Source organism: Macaca mulatta, chromosome 16 (genome assembly GCF_049350105.2).
Source record: "Macaca mulatta isolate MMU2019108-1 chromosome 16, T2T-MMU8v2.0, whole genome shotgun sequence".
Taxonomy (NCBI): Eukaryota; Metazoa; Chordata; class Mammalia; order Primates; family Cercopithecidae; genus Macaca; species Macaca mulatta.
The window spans coordinates 87,179,604-87,188,993 of record NC_133421.1 but is presented as its reverse complement, the minus strand read 5'-3'; the positions used below and the strand labels follow the sequence as shown (position 1 = coordinate 87,188,993).

At 58.6% G+C, this 9,390-nt stretch overlaps 1 protein-coding gene across 45 annotated transcripts in view; it reads right to left on the bottom strand.

Annotated features, from left to right (window-relative positions):
* SEPTIN9 (septin 9) overlaps positions 1-9,390 on the bottom strand; it is a 215,606-nt gene that overhangs the window by 41,425 nt on the left and 164,791 nt on the right. For 3 of the 45 annotated variants that reach the window (XR_013407352.1, XM_077973026.1, XM_015120466.3), the window contains exon 1: positions 6,582-6,644. The exons of 33 other annotated variants lie outside the window; for them this stretch is intronic. The gene's annotated coding sequence lies outside the window, so the exon portion shown is untranslated. 9 more of the 45 variants (XR_013407353.1, XM_015120467.3, XR_013407351.1 and 6 more) reach the window with 7 other exon arrangements.

Genomic DNA, 9,390 nt, shown 5'->3' with positions numbered 1-9,390 from the left:
GGGTCTGCTGAATGAGTGAGGGAAGAGGGATGGTGAGCAGGGTAGAAAGCGACTCTGGTGGGTAGGCTTCTGCTGGAAGCTTGAAACATTCTTGGAGAGCAGGAAAATACCAGGGGAAGAGGTTACAACCCTCAGAAGGGGTCACTGGGGACTGTCCTGTAGCCCTCTCGTCGGGACAGGCAGAAAATCCAGCCCCCCTTCAGGGTGAGTCCAGGGAGCCTGTGGGGGTACCAGCTCTAGCTAGGGTGGTGTGTGGGTTTATGCCGTGGAGGAGGGCCGTCTGGAGGACGAGACGTGGCCTGCAGTCAGCTTAAACCTCATGTATTCTGTAAATAATTATTTATAATAAACAAACCTTATTCACCCTCTAAGAAGAGTAAAACACTACAGGAGGCACTTTCTCACCAACTACACACGTCACAGTGACTTCACTGCGTCACTGAGGGAGGGCCCAGGGTGCCCGGTTCAGAGTAAACCATGGCCGGGGGGATGGGCACACTGCCAAATCAGCCAGACCTCCACCCCTGAAAATGTGGGCTACATTCTCTTCAACAGGTTACAAGGAAATTCAGTGTGAACCCCATGTTTCCACCACTATTGGCTGTTCCAGAAGACTGGGAGGAGGGGTCTTGCCTTTTCCCCACTCTTGGTCACAGGGTTTGAGGCCACAACTTGGATTGGGACCCCACTCTCCTTCCTGGGGAAGAGGCTGAGTCAGCGGTGTCTGCCAAGGCCCAGTGCACAAACACAGAATTCACTTAACGTCCGCTTCGGCACCTCTGGGCCTCCCACACTGGCTTCCCCTATCTGACCCCTCGAGCAGGAAGAGTGATGGGGCGTGGGGCACCTCTAAGGGAGACTGGGGGACTGGAGCAAGGTTCCCAGCTCAGGGTGAGGTCCCGAGGCATGGTCCATGCAGCGCTGCTTCTCACAGGAGGCCTGGGGCATGACCAGGAGCTCGGAGACTCAGCAGAGGTCTGGGCATGGGACTCTTGGTACACAGCCAGGGCGAGGGCCGAGGCTGTATGGATGTGAGCAGGTGACCCTGTGCTACCAAGTACCATCTGTGCCAGGCCCTGTGCAGCGGTCCCCATATCACTGAGCTTCAGGGAGGTGAGGCAACCATCCAAGGCACACAGCCCTGGGGGAAAGGCTGAACCCAGGTGTGTCTGATTCCAGAATTCAAGAGGACAAGCCGAGGAGTCTGAGTCCCCTGAGACCTCAGTGATGGTTTAGTGCCTCAGGATGGCCAGGCTGGCTCCTGCAGCTTTAGTCAGCCGTGCCCGCCTTCAGTCATCCAGGGGCCCAGCGCTGGTCACTGAGACCTGGTACTGCCTGTGAGGCCCATCCCTGGTGGTGGGGACCTGGTGCTGGTCACTGAGATCTGGTATCGGCCATGGGGACCTGTCCTTGGCTATGGGAACCCAGCACTGGTCCCTGAGACCTAGTACTGGCCATGGGGCCCATCCCAGGCTGTGGGTACCCAGTGCTGGTCCCTGAGATCTGGTACTGGCCGTGGGGGCCCATCCCTGGCTGCAGGGACCCAGTATTGTTTATGGGGTCTGTCCCTGGCTTCGGGGAGTCAGTACTGCCTCTGGGGCCTATCCCTGGCGGTGGGGACCTGGTGCTGGAGGATCCTGACAGCAAAACCACAGAAGCAACGAGTAACAGTAGTCCATTAGCAGAGCGTGTGGCCTGCCCTGGCCGCGGCACCTTCCTCCACTCTGTGCCCTTTCACCACAAAGCCTGGTGCAGGTAACGAAGCCAAGAGGCGGAGAATCCGCAGGAGGATGCACACTCCTGCTCCTCAAGCGGCGCCCCTGCGCCCTGGGTGGCTGAGAACCCCTGCTCCTCCTCCAGGCCTCTCCGTGCCAGGTCTGCACTGTTCTGCCCAGCCTCGGCTCCCACCCGCCCGGCCCCCCAGCTACAGACAGCAGCGATTCTCCCTCCCACTCAATGGGGCCACTGTCCAGCCCATCATTAGTCTTCAGGGCCGGCAGATGACACCCGCCATGGGCAGCTCTTCCTCAGGCCCCAGCACACAAGGCACAAAAGACACCATCCTGCCCCAAGACCCTCCTAGTCACGTGGCACATGGGAAGTGGGGCTGGGAATCTTCTTCCCCCAGGGCAGGGGGAGAGCGTGTTCAAATCCCTGAGGAAATGCTGCTCTTTGGCCCTTTTTCTGAAAAATCCTCCAAGGAGACCTTGTGCGGAGAGCGCAGGGAGAATGGAGATTCTTGTGAGACTCTCGGGCTAGCCTCACAGAAACCACAAAATATTTGGATAAAAGTTGAAAATCTGCAGTCACACAATGCTGACCATTCATTCAAACACTTGTTGAGCAAGCACCTATGACGTCCGGGAACTCAGGACGTGGATCGATAAGACACAATCCTCATGTCAGTTCTAGTGAGAGAGAGAGAGAGATGGCACCATCAACCCCACCCACTGGGGACCCCCTTGGAGGCGGCATGCAGGTTCAGGGCCGAATCTGCCCAGTGGACATGCCACCCACGTCCGCGTATCTCCTGGTCCTGTGGTGGCCCCTGCAACAAAGGCTGAGAGATAAGAGACAAGGATCTGGGGGAGGGAGGACGTCCATGCACATTCCACTGGGGACACCAGCAAGGACGACTGTTCAGTGACCGTTCAGATGACCGAGTCACCTGATGCTTAGAGCCTGGCACCCACAGAGCAGGGCGGGGGTGGCAGGCCCTGCCAGGGGCACAGGCCTGAGAAGGGAGTGCTGCCCGCCAGGCTCGATGGGACAGAGAGCGAAGGGCCTCCTTCCCGAAGGCCATGCAGAGGCCGGGGGTCAATGTCAGCAACTCCATCAACATCAGTCCCCTGACACGGACCCAGAGCTGGGGTTCCAAGAGCAGCCTTGGGCACTCAGGAGCTGGGATCTCACAGAGGGTGTCCCCCACCCCTAGCTTCAGGCTAGTGACAGATCTGGAGTGCTTCTGCCCATGATCCAACTACTGAACCCAAATGAATGCATTGACAAATCGCATTTAGTGTTATTTACAGGGAGAAGGGAAGAAAAGAAAGAAAGAAAGAAAGTAAATCGCATTTAGCCTGGCTGGCCAGGGGGAGGGCAGATGGGCCATCACCTCTGCCACTTTTCAGGCCCTTTGCACTGACTCCCCCAACTCCCTCAAAACCAAGGCCCAGCCCCTCCCCACAAAACCAGCCAAAACCAGCCCCGGAGTCAGCTGGGATGAAGCAACTCGTGCAGGCAGATCATTAACTCTACTGTGATGGTTCGAGCAGGGAACCCAGATCAGGCCACGGCAGCTCAGGCACCTGCAGAAGGCCTGGGCCTCTGGGTGTTAAGCTCTCTCTTCCTGCACCCCCTCCGAGCCCAGTGGGCAGTGGGCGATTCCCAGGGTTGATGAAAGAGAGGAGGAAGAGGCTGAGCTGCGGCGAGTTTGAACAGCCAGCCCTGGGAGGGGCTGAGGTGGGGAAGGTTCCCACTGCTGCTCCACAGGCCCTGGAGCAAGGCTCCCATGATTCCGCCGCCAGCTGGGCAGGCACAGGCCTGGGTGCTGAGTGTGCCAGGATCTCCGCCGCTTCCTGGGTGGGGGCGAGAGGGACCCTCATGGGCCTGTAATTAGACCTGCGCCTTCCCAGCCAATTCCTCATCAAACAAAATCACACGTACAGCAGACCGGGCATGGCCGCCACCCTCGGGAACCTCCTGGGAAAGCTTCCCAAGGCTCTGCTGAGCTCGGGAACAGGTCCCTACCTGTCCGGGAACCGGGCTGGCACTCAACAAACAAATCAAAGCTCGGCGCTGGAAGGCAGAACTCTGGGACTAGAGTCCCAGCCAAGGGCCACAGTCCCTTCCAAGTCCCTCAGGAAGCCTCTTCCCCAAAGAGTGGCCGTGGGAAGCTGGGAGCCTCCAGGGTCTTCCCAAAGCCCAGGTGGTTTCAATGCCCTATGTCCAGGTGAGGGCTGCAGAGAGGGGCCGGCGGGGAGGAGCCCCCACAGCTCACCCCGGCCATTGACCCTACTCTCAAGCATTGAAATAAAGCCCTCTTCCCACACCCTCGGCCAGGGAGAGAGGGCGGAAGCCCTAAACATCCGGGGTGTATGGGAAAGGCTTACATGTACAGAGGAACCAGATAACGGAAGCTGCTGGCAGTGGTGACAGGCTTCTTAAAGGGACCTTGAGACCTTTGACACCAGAAGGGAAGCCGCACACTGCACCAGGCCTGGGGACAGGGAGAAGGGGCTCCTAAGGACAGGGTGGTCCCCTCCTGTGGAAGTGCCTCGCATTGTCTGATAACAGCAGCTCGGACCAGCTGTGGCACAACAGGAAGTTGTTGAGAATATGGTGGCCCAGGAGGCTGGCCAGGGCTGGGGAGTGGTCAACCCAGAGACTCTGGTTAGCCAAGTGGGTCTAGGGCTTCCGGGGTGAAAGCCCAGAACCTTGTGGAGCACAGTGGACCCAGTGTTCGGAGGACAGATCCCAGGCCCAGATAAGGCCTTTTTTTTTTTTTTTTGAAATGGAGTTTCACTCTTGTTGCCCAGGCTGGAGTGCAGTAGCACAATCTCAGCTCACTGCAATCTCCACCTCCCAGGTTCAAGTGATTCTCCTGCCTAAGCCTCCTGAGTAGCTGTGATTACAGGCACGTGCCACCATGCCCAGATTAGCCAGTATTTTCAGAAGACACACGGTTTCACTATGTTGTACAGGCTGGTCTCGAACTCTTGACCTCAGGTGATCTGCCTGCCTTGGCCTCCAGAAGTGTTGGGATTACAGGCATGAGCCACTGCGCCTGGCTGACAAGGCCATTTTTGACATGGAATGCTGGTCTGACCAGCGTTCCATGGCTTCCACCTGCAACTATGCCCCCGCCTTCCATTAAAACAGGGCTCTCAGGGCAGAAGTTGCATCTTCTCATCCCAGAATGCCCCACGCCACCCCCCATGTGCGCACAGTGGGTCCTCCCCACCGCAGCTGAATCGGCCCCATCACAATGACAGCCTACAGGGGCGGGGGCTGGTGGGAACATACACAAAGCGGCCGATGCAATAGTTTCTCAGACACCCCGACACAGAAATGACCAGAGGACAGGAGGAGCAAGCCGGGGGTCCACGGCAACTCAGGTCTCCAGAGACAGGTGTTAAAAAAGGCGAGCCATACCACAGGCCTTCCTTGGCCACATCTCAGCCTAAAAGAGACCCAAGAAGGAAAAGCAAGAATCCCACCTTTCCAACGAGGACTCGTATGCTAGATGCTCAGCAAACACCTTCTTACTTTTCCTGCAAAGGAGCTCCTGGGGCTGCCAGGGGAGTTGGCCAAAGAGAATGACATTCACGGAAACACACGAGGCCCCGTTAGTTTCAAGGCAAGGTGGCAATGAATGGAGGAGGAAAACCCACATCATTATTAGGGAATGGGGCCTTTTTCTGCTTCCTCCTCTTCTAACAGGTTTTCTCATATGGGATCCAAACCAAATTCCAACTCGGTCCTGATTCAGCAGGTGCTGTCCCCAAAGCCCAGAACAGACCTGTCAGAAAACTACTGCTCAGCCTCCTTCCGGGTGGCACATTTTTCTCCGGGAATTACAAACTTATCTCAGATGAGCAGAGAGCTGTTCCCCAAACCTCTGACCAAAACACAGCAGATTTCATGTCAAAAAGCAAAGAGAGAGGGGCCAGGGATGAAGTGCAGCAGGCTGGAGGCTGAGTCAGTCCCCAGAGTCACTGGGAAGGCGTTTCAGGAGCAGATGGCATTGCCTGCAAAGCTCCTGGCCCCCTCCCTGCTTTGATGCCAGGGACCACCCTCTGTTGGCTGCATGACTTTAGTCTCTGGGGTTCTCACAGCATGAAAAACCCCTCTGAAAGCAGGTCCGTTAGGGAGTTCCCTCAGCCCCTGCTCACTGACATGATTCTGCATGGCGACACCCCACATGCCATTGTAGAGAAGCAAAGCACACGCAGACCAGCCCGCCAGCAGCAGCCTCCCTCCCCGCTCCTCCCAGGAACACCCTGCACATCTCCAACACATCCAGGAATCCAGAGCTGGGCTGTAGCAGCAGTTCCCTGGATCCCAGTGCCGGCGCTGCGGGGAGCTTGGGTTACTGCATTTCGAGGGTTGAGACTATCTCCAGCCTCCAGCCAGCCGGTCTTCAGGAGCCCAAAGGGGTGATAACTTGAGCGGAGTGATTTTAGAGAAAGTGGTGGCCAATTCGAATTTCTTCCTGGCCCTCCTGGAAGCCAGGGAAACCCCTTGCGAAAAGGAAACATGTTCCAAGAAGCTCCCGGCAGGAGGAGACTCAGCCACTCAGCTTAGTTGGCCAAATATTTACAAAGAGATAGCTGTGACCACACAAAGCCCTATTCTTCTATTTTGAGGCTGAAAATCTGGTCCCCGCGTGGAGACCGAGCTCCCCGCCACCCCTCTCCTGGGGACCCCGCTCGGTCCTGCCGGCCTCGGGTTGGGGCCCAGGGACAGCGTGGCTCCCGGCCCCGCCACCAGGGCCATCGGGGCCCGCCTCACGGCCGCGCCACCTGAGAGCCCCCGAGCCAGTGGTGCAAGGCTGGGAAGAACAAAGGAGCAGGACTCACCCCAGCAGCGGAACGTCGGGCTGCGCTGGACGCGCCGAGAGCCGCGGCCCGCCCACCGGGTCACATGGCTCGGAGCCGAGCAGAGGATCAAAGGGGCTTTGTGGCCGCGGAACAAGGAGCCTCCCAGAGCGTGGGGCAGAGGTAGGGAGGGACCTCGACTGCCTGGGAAGGGAGGCTCGGTGGGGAATTGCTCCAAGGGGGCAGGGCGAGGGGAGCAGGAGGAGGGGGCAGGCAGAGATAGGGGAGCCCAGCGGCAGGCCCGGTGCAGCAGCAACTTGGAGCCATGGGAGGGACGCCAAGGAGCTGCCACTCGCTAAAGGAGAGTGACAGGGTCCCTGGGAAGAGCGAGGGGGAGCTGCTAGGAAGAGAGGGGAAGAGGCTCCTAGGGACCTCCAGCCACACTGTCCCTGCCCTTGTCCCTGAGCTTGCCAGGGGCAGTGCCCATGAGGAGCCCCCTCCTCCCAACCAGGTCCTGAACCTGACCTGGACGCCCTCTCACCCTGTGCTCTGCCCAATGCCCCTGCTTCCCAGGTGCTCCCCCACCAACCTGCTCAGACATCCCCACAGCTGGGCTCTCAGGGGGCATGGCCAGCCACTCCAGAAAGCCATTCAGACCTGCAGGCAGGGTTGGAACACAGCCACCTGGGTTTGTCCCCTCTACCCCAGGTGCTTGCTGGCTGGGACCACGGAAGGGAGAAGGAGCAGGAGAGGAGGGGCAGGGGATGGGGGCGCAGCTCACCCTGAGCTCTTCTTCCGAGAGCCTCTGGATTCAGATCCGATCCAGCTCCTGCCTCTCCAGCCTCTCCAGCCCCTGGGGGACCTGGCCAGTGAGTCACTCTTCCTCTCCCCCTCCCTGCAGGCCTGGGATGTGCTGGGACCCAGAGGGGCACAAGCAAGGGGGTCCCCAGAGGAGGGAGCTGACACTATAGGGGCTGGGCCTGGACGCTGGGATCTGCCAGACCCATCTCAGTGCCACGACCTCTGAACCCAAGTGAGTCACTCCCAGCAGGGGCGTGGCCACTCCCACACTAGGAGAGAGCGCCTGGGAGTGGGCTGGTTCCGAGGGCTTGCTGGGGGCTGGGAGGGATTCGCTTAAGTGGAAAGAAGCCTTTGGTGACACCTTCTGAGGGCCAGGGTCTGAATTCTGGAGGCTACGCTCTCTCAGGCAGCCCCTACAGGACCTCATGGTCACTGGGTTCCACACACTTTCACCTTCCCACACCCCCACCTGTGGCTGGGGGTGACTGAAGCCCCGGGGCACCCGCCACACTGGCCACACAGGCCAGCCACGTCCAGCGGCTCCCCAGCCAGCAGTCACTGGCATCTAACCCATCACTTCCCACTCCTCATGGCCAACTTTCCCCCTAAGGCCTCCTGGTCCCACGGACCTCCCCACCTCACAGTGAATGGGAGCTGCTACCACTGGTCTCTGGGCGCCAGGCCAGAGCCGGGGGAGTGTCTGGGAGGGGACTGCATGCCCGGAGTCCCTGTTCCCATCTGAATGGGAGGGAGGCTGGTGGCAGATCAGAGACGTGGGTTCTGAGTCAAACACTGAAATCCAAGGCCCTGGGCTCGTCACTCAACATCTGTGGAATCTGACCTTCCCCATCCATAAAATGGGTACCACCAACACCAGTCGCCAAAATTACAGCAAGACACACGTGTCCAGGCCAGGAAGTGCGGCCACTCAGAAAATACGGCTCCCCCGTCCTCCAAGAAGCTGATTTCCCCAGCAGTGGGAGTGAGAAGAGCCTCTTTTCCACTGCCCGCAGCCCATCCCACGGCACCCTCGTCACTGGCCCCTTAAGGGCAGCTCCAGAAACCATTGACAAAGGATGCTGGAAGGAACTCCCTTCTGGCCAGGTGTCAGGGTCAACAGCAAGCCTCGAGGATTCAGCTTCCACCATGCCCCTACCCCGTCAGCCTCCTCCCTCCCCGTGGGCAGAACCTTTCTTCCTTAGCCTTCCTCTCCGAACCTCCTTCTCTTTGCCTCTGGCCTCAATCTATCCCCCAGCTTTCTGGCCCCTCCAGGCTTTTCCCAGGGCCCACGACCCTGCTCTCCTCCAAGCCCAGCCTTCTCCCCTCCTCTGCCTCTGGATTCCTGACCTGGGCGGCCAGCAGCCGCGGTGCTTTGCTGAGGTGGCCGCCCCTCTGGCAGTGGTTCCTCTTGCTGTCACCAAATGAGGGTCTCCAGAGCACAGAGAGGGCATCTCCGGCCCGGGGCTGCATCCCCCACACAGAGCCTCTGTCCTTCAGGATCTCTCAAAGTTCTCCACCACTCAGCACACACTCGGCACTCAGGTAGAGTAGCCCCAAAGCCTTCCCGGCTGCCCCTCGGTCCAACCCTCCAGCAGAAATGGCACACGGGCCACAGACGCAACCTTACGTTTTCCAGCAGCCACAATAACAAATGTAAGAACAAGCCAGGCACAGTGGCTCACGCCTGTAAATGCCAGCACTTTGGGAAGCTGAGGCGGGCGGATCACCTGAGGTCAGGAATTTGAAAGCAGCCTGGCCAACATGGCAAAACCCTGTCTCTACCGAAAATAGAAAAGTTAGCCAGGCGTGGTGGCGGCCACCTGTAATCCCAGCTACTCGGGAGGCTGACGCAGGAGAATCGCTCGAACCCGGGAGGCAAAGGTTTCAGTGAGCCGAGATTGTGCCACTGCACTCCAGCCTGGGCAACAGTGTGAGACCCCGTATTTAAAAAAAAAAAAAATCATTAAAAAAATGTAACAGCAGGTGATATTAATTTTATCATTCACTTAACAGAGCCCAAAATATTATCAATTCAACATGTAATCAATGT